Source organism: Scylla paramamosain, chromosome 25, assembly GCF_035594125.1.
Source record: "Scylla paramamosain isolate STU-SP2022 chromosome 25, ASM3559412v1, whole genome shotgun sequence".
In the NCBI taxonomy this organism is placed as follows: domain Eukaryota; kingdom Metazoa; phylum Arthropoda; class Malacostraca; order Decapoda; family Portunidae; genus Scylla; species Scylla paramamosain.
The window spans coordinates 21,320,893-21,325,892 of NC_087175.1; the positions used below are offsets into that span (position 1 = coordinate 21,320,893).

Genomic DNA, 5,000 nt, shown 5'->3' on the forward strand with positions numbered 1-5,000 from the left:
AGAGGAAAAGAATTACCCGACAAAGAAACGTCAGGGGGAAAAATGTAATACTGTGACGATTCCAGGAACGTTCGCTTGTTGCGTCAGGTTTGAGAAATAAATTACTATAAAAGAGGAGAGAAAGAAGAAACGATGTATTAAAAGAACGAAGCAAAAGAAGGAAAGGACTCTCATAGAAAGAAGTGTCTGAAAAAAAATCAAGGAAGGTTCTTTGTTAAGACAGAATAGTTTGAGAACTAATTCACTCACTCTTAAAAGGAAAGGAAGGTGTGTATTAAAGAGAAGAAGAAGAAGGAGAAAAAGAAGAAGAAGAAGAAGTAGAAAATGAACGTGAAGTTGTAAGAGAAGGAGAAGAAGGAAGAGGAGGACTGTCTGACAAAGAAGTCTGAAAAGAAAAATAGATAAATACCACAACAAATCTCTTGCTTGAGATTAGAAAGTTTAAAATTATTCCACTCACTCGAAAAAGAAGGAAGGAAAGAAGAAGCTGCGTATTAATCAAAAGAAAAAAAAAAAGAAAAGAAAAAGAAGGAAAGGACTGGCTGACAAAGAAGCGACTGGGCAAATAAATAATGATAATACAACGATTCCACGAACGTTCGCGTCTCGCTGAGGTCACGTCAGGGAGGAATAATTCAACCTGAACAAAAAGGAAAACAAGAAGGAACAACTCGGTATGAAATGAAGAAGAAAGAATATATGAGAGAGAAGTAAATCAGAGAGAGAGAGAGAGAGAGAGAGAGAGAGAGAGAGAGAGAGAGAGAGAGAGAGAGAGAGAGAGAGAGAGAGAGAGAGAGAGAGAGAGAGAGCACAAGAAAAGAAATGAAAGACAAAACACTACAATTTGCTGATGAACCTTAAAGAAATGATAACATCGAAAGTCACCAAACTCCCAACAGATTTAATTTGTTGTCTAGGTTTGTGAGAGAGCATTGTGAGGAAGAAGAACAAGAACAAGAACAAGAACAAGAGAAAGAAGAAGTAGGAGCATCTAAGGAAGAACAAGAACTAGAACAAGAAGCATATAAGAAAGAAGAAGAAAAATGATAATAATAATAATAATAATAATAATAAGAAGAAGAAGAAGAAGAAGAAGAAGAAAAAGAAGATGATGATGAAGAGGAAGAAGAAGAAGAAAAAAGGAGAAAAGAAGAAAAAAAGAAAAAGAGAAAGAAAAACAATAAAATTAAGAAGCATGTGAGGAAGAAGAAGAAGAAGAAGAAGAAGAAGAAGCATCTGAGGAAGAGGAAACAGCAACATGTGAAGAATAACAACAACAAGAACAAACATCTAAGAAAGAAGCAGCAACATCTGAAGAAGAAAAAAAAAAGAAGAAAAAGAAGAAGTAGCAGCATCTGAGGAAGAAGAAGAAGAAGAAGAAGAAGAAGAAGAAGAAGAAGAAGAAGAAGAACTAATAGCACCTGAAGAAGAAGAAGAAGAAGAAGAAGAAGAAGAAGAAGAAGAAGAACTAGTAGCACCTGAAGAAGAAGAAGAAGAAGAAGAAGAAGAAGAAGAAGAAGAAGAAGAAGAAGAAGAAGAAGAAAAAGAAGAAAAAAAGAAACATGTGAAGAAGAAGAAATAAAAGAAAAAAGAGAAGAGGAAGAAGAAGTAAAAGAAAGAAGAAGGAAAAAAATCTGAGGAAGAAGAACAAGTGAAAGAAAAAAGTAAGAGAAAAAGAGAAGAACAAGATCAAGAACAAGATGAACAAGAAGGAGAAGAACAAGCATCTGTAAAAGAAACAGCGGCGGAGATTAAAAAAAATGAAAAAAAAAAATATATATATATATATATATATGTACAAAAGCAAATTAGAGACGTGCTTTTGTGTCTGTAACGCGAAGAGGAGAAAAACTTATTAGACTGAGGAAGATGAAAAAAAAAAGTATAAAAAAAATGCACTTAAAGATAACGGTGTGATAATGATAAATGAGAGCCAAATGAGAATATCGAAGAGGTGAGTGAATGAAGAGTTGTGTTAGTAATGGAGGGATGAAAGGAAGTTTCTAGAGTGAGGAGGGGAAAAATAGCAATTCAAAACGAAAAAAAAAAAAAATAAAGAAATAAAGAAATAAAGAAAAGAAAATTTGGAGATGAACGACAGAGAAATAGAAAAATCTGAAAACTGAGTGGGTGAAATTTTTTAGCACTTATGATGTGTCCAACGTAGAAATAAATAAAAAATAAAGGATAAACTATTAATAAACAAGAACTTTTGATGCCTTTAGAGGGATGGACAAAAAAAAAAAAGTGAAAACAAATGAAAAAAAAAGTGAAAGATAGGCTACTACTGATAAACAAGAACTTCTGATGCTTTGAGAGGGACAGGAACTAAAAAAAATTACTAATATTAAAATAAATTACCCAGAAACAAAAGATGAGCTGTCAATTAAAAAAAAAAAAATAGCAAGATGTGGACTAAAAGTTATTAATGTGAAAATAAATGACTTCCCCCAAAAAAAAAATAAAAAAAATAAGCTAATAATCACTAGGTTTCTGATGCCGCTAGCAAGGTGGGGACTAGAAATTATTGACGTAAAAATTAATAAAAAAAAAAAAAAAGAAGAAAGGATAACAGGCTGATGGAAAAAAAAAAAAAAAAAAAGGAGAGTAAAGGAAGAAGAATGAGAAAGAAGCAAGTATTAATATTGTTGTGCTTGTAATAAAACGTTCTCTTGAGGTGTGGAGCTAAAAAAAAACTTGTCACCCAAATAAGGAAAAAGATAAAAGAATAATTTCGGAACTAGAAAAATCTGAACCAAAAAAAAAAAAACGAAGAAAGAAAGGAAAAAAAAAAGTAAAATATCAATGGGGGAATTAGAATTGCCTCACCCAAAGAAAAAGAAATAAATAGAGAAAAGCAAGCATTAATGGGAGCTAAAATTGTCTCATCCAAAGAAAGAAAGAAAGAAAAACAAAGATAACTAAGCTATCGAGCAGGCAATCGAGAGAAGCACGTCCTGTTGCACCTGTGATGTCTTCATTATGTGTCAAGAAAACTCGCGAAAAAAAAAAAAAAAAAAAACACGGCCACTCAACTAGCCACTCCCAGAAAGTCAGAGAATCTTAAAACAAGGAGGTTGGCTAGCTCAGTTCAGTTCCAGAGGATGTCTTAATGCTCCTCTGTCTTTTTGTCTTTAACAGTAGAAGTCACAAGATGAGAAATGAAAAGCGGCAGAGAGTTTCAGAAGTTACTGCATTAATGTTGAGGTCGTTAACTGTATTATTTAATGGTTGTCTTTACTTTCAGTTTAATTAGGTTTATAAAACTATTATCAAACATCTCAAGGAAAACAACAGTAAAATCAAGTGGAACAGTGAAATAAAAGATAAAACAAAACCTAAACCAAACCTCGAATAAGAAAAAAAAAAAAAAACACGTGACCCAAGATGGAGAACCTGATAAAACGAAAATATTCCAAAAAAAAAAAAAAAAAACAACACAGCCACAGAAAAGGAAATCAGTAATTAAAACAAAAACATATTCTCTAAAACCAAAAATGAAACACACACAGAACAATAAAACAATAATATACAATGGGATGCGGGACTCAAAACATGCACTGTACAGTTAGAGGTATTCAGAGAAGACAGCATGGCAGATGTGACAGACAGTACCGTAACCTCCTCTTTCTATAAACAAATTTTCCATGGTAGTAATGCTGAACTGTCGACATAAGGCTGCGGTGCGGGAGCAATGTTTAATGACGTGTCACTCTGTACCTGTCCACACCAAGTCTCTCCTCCAAGGGCAGGCGACACACACACACAAACACACACACACACACACACACACACACACACACACACACAAACACACACACACACACACACAGCTACAGTAGAATAAGTCCAGACATATCAGCAAATATCTTAAGAGTATCATCCATCCCTCCAATAACGTAAAATTCAATACCAACATATAAAAAAAAAAAAAAAAACATATAAGAAACACACACACACACACACACACACACACACACACACACACACACACACACACACATCAATATCTTAGCGTCCATCTCCCCTCCAGCCTAAAACTCGATATCCACACACGAAAAGAGAAGAAAACCTCATAAAAGCAAGACAGGGACGCAGGACAGGTGAACGTGGCTTTGCTCTCATATCTGTGACAGGAACAAGGGATCTTAACTGGTCATGTGTCCCTCTTGCTCTCCGGTTTATGTGAGGAAACGGTATTTTCAGAAGGCTATATTTTCTTAGATTTTTTTTTTCTTTTGCCATAGGCCAGTCTGTCTGACACGTAAGAAGACGATGACGATAAAGAAGGAAGAGGAGGAGAAGAAGGAGCAGGAGGAGGAGGAAGAGGAGGAGAAGGAGGAGGAGGAGGAGACAAGTTACTCGACTCGTTAAAAGAAGAAGAGAAACAAAAGAAAAAGGAAGAAGGAGAAGAGGAAGAAAAAGAAAGAAAAGGTAACGAAACAGAAAAAAAATAAAATAAAAGGAAAGAGAAAAGAAAAGAAACAGAAAAGGAGGAAGAAGTAAAAGTAGAAGAAAAAAGCAGAAGAAAAGAAAAAGAAGAAGAAGAAACAGAAGAAGAAGAAGGTAGGGAGTTACTCGAGGAAGAATGCTCTCACAAGGTACTTTGTACGAAAAAAAAGGAAGAAGAGAAAACTTGTTCGTAAGAGAGAGAAGAAGAAGAAAAATAAAAACATAATGCCTGAGAGGGAAGCAAGACAGAAGCTACTTTGAATTAAGGTCTGATTGGGGCAGAGCAAACTTGTTATTGTTCATTGCCTCAAAAACTCAATTCCTCCATCTATCAACTCGACACAACCTTCCAGACAACTATCCCCTCTTCTTCAATGACACTCAACTGTCCCCCTCTTCTACACAAAACATCCTTGGTCTGTCCTTTACTTATAATCTAAACTGGAAACTTCACATCTCATCTCTAGCTAAAACAACTTCTATGAAGTTAGGTGTTCTGAGACGTCTCCGCCAGTTTTTCTCACCCTTCCAGCTGCTAACTCTGTACA

General features: G+C 34.8%; 1 long non-coding RNA gene across 1 annotated transcript in view; it reads left to right on the forward strand.

Moving 5' to 3' along the window:
• The window catches only part of LOC135113349 (uncharacterized), a 29,417-nt gene extending 24,851 nt beyond the window's left edge, over positions 1-4,566 (forward strand). Inside the window, exon 2 of the long non-coding RNA XR_010274809.1 lies at positions 4,248-4,566. This is a non-coding gene — a long non-coding RNA (uncharacterized LOC135113349). The remainder of the gene's footprint in view (positions 1-4,247) is intronic.
• Positions 4,567-5,000: the final 434 nt, after the last annotated feature.